The following is a 675-nucleotide window of genomic DNA, read 5'->3' on the forward strand; positions in this document are numbered from 1 at the left end:
AAAAGAAGAAAGATTAGTCGTCATCCCAAATGATACATCACACTTCTAAAAATTTCATTACCTCTCAGTCAGGTCGGTTTGCTCTTTAATGGGCTAGCAAATCGTGCTCGAAGGACCTTGACTCTCCTTCTTCTTTTGCTCACTAAGAAGTTTGAGGGCTATCTCTCTCCCTCCGTGAGCCTTTATTATGGCCTCACACCTGTTCAGCTCTGCCGGACTTAGAAAATGCTTCCCGATGGATTGTGGTCAAGGCTATTGAAGATAATAAGGAAATCAGGAAAGAGGAAACAAAGGCAAAGAGTAGTATTCTAAAGGGAGCTAAAGCTTACTTGATCGGGAGTCAGGAGCCTTCTATCTGAAAGATACTCCGATGCGTCCTACCCGGATTAGGAAGTATCTCAGACCCCCGTGAAACAAGCATCGGAAAAGGTCCTCCCTTCGTGGGCGTTCCTAACAATCGGGGGTCCCATGGCCTGGGCTTCCTGAATGTTTCTCCTCGAAAAATGTGGGGAGGGGCGGGAATCGCTAATATTATTTCCGCCAAACGAGTTACTTGGGGCGTTCTCTTCGTTCCGAAGGGCCTCAAAACCGGCCCCTTTGGGGCAGCATCCGTCATTGCTCATCACGGGCGGGAGGCGCATCTTCAGCCTTCGAAGAGTTGGGGACTTTTTGCTC

The sequence above is a fragment of the Nicotiana attenuata genome, unplaced genomic scaffold (assembly GCF_001879085.1).
Source record: "Nicotiana attenuata strain UT unplaced genomic scaffold, NIATTr2, whole genome shotgun sequence".
Lineage (NCBI taxonomy): Eukaryota > Viridiplantae > Streptophyta > Magnoliopsida > Solanales > Solanaceae > Nicotiana > Nicotiana attenuata.